Here is a 719-nt window from a genome sequence, read left to right on the forward strand (position 1 = left end):
TTTATTTATTTTAATAAATAAATACCACTTTGCCTAAAAAAATGTTAATGTCTACATTATTCACTCTATTAGTTATTTGTGTAAATTTAACAGTAGGACAATATTAAATTTGTTAAAATTTTTTAAAACAGAAATAAAATGTTTAAACCGATAAGAATCAAATTATAATTTGACTCAAACGTTAAGAATTAAAATAGTATTTTACCCAAATAATACTTTATAGAAAATTTGTGTGTTAAAAAAAAAAAAACAAATGACTTAGTTATTGTACAAGATCCCTATTCCAATTAGATAAGGATTTGTGAAATATGATTCTTTTGAGTTCTATAACAATGATAAATTGCAAGTAATATCAAATTTTGAAGATGTGGTTGCAAGTTTTGGAGAATTTACTCCAAAACCTCATTCTATTGGTACTAGGAGAGCTTCGAGCTCAACTTTTATGATTGCAGCTCCTGTAGTATTTGTGACATCTCTTTCATTTGCATCGGATTTAAATCAGAGTTTACATACTCATGATTTACACTATTATGCTTTCAACCTAAATCATCATCAAATCCTATTTTTTAGTGTTGCATGTCCTCTATACTAAATCGATATTTTTCTTCAAATATTACAAGAAAATATAAAATATGACAAAATTTCATGATTTACATAATAAATTTGAGAATAAATATGTAGAGCAATTTTTTTTAGAACAATTTCTGTAAATTTACGAT

Source organism: Arachis ipaensis, chromosome B07 (genome assembly GCF_000816755.2).
Source record: "Arachis ipaensis cultivar K30076 chromosome B07, Araip1.1, whole genome shotgun sequence".
NCBI classification, from domain to species: Eukaryota; Viridiplantae; Streptophyta; class Magnoliopsida; order Fabales; family Fabaceae; genus Arachis; species Arachis ipaensis.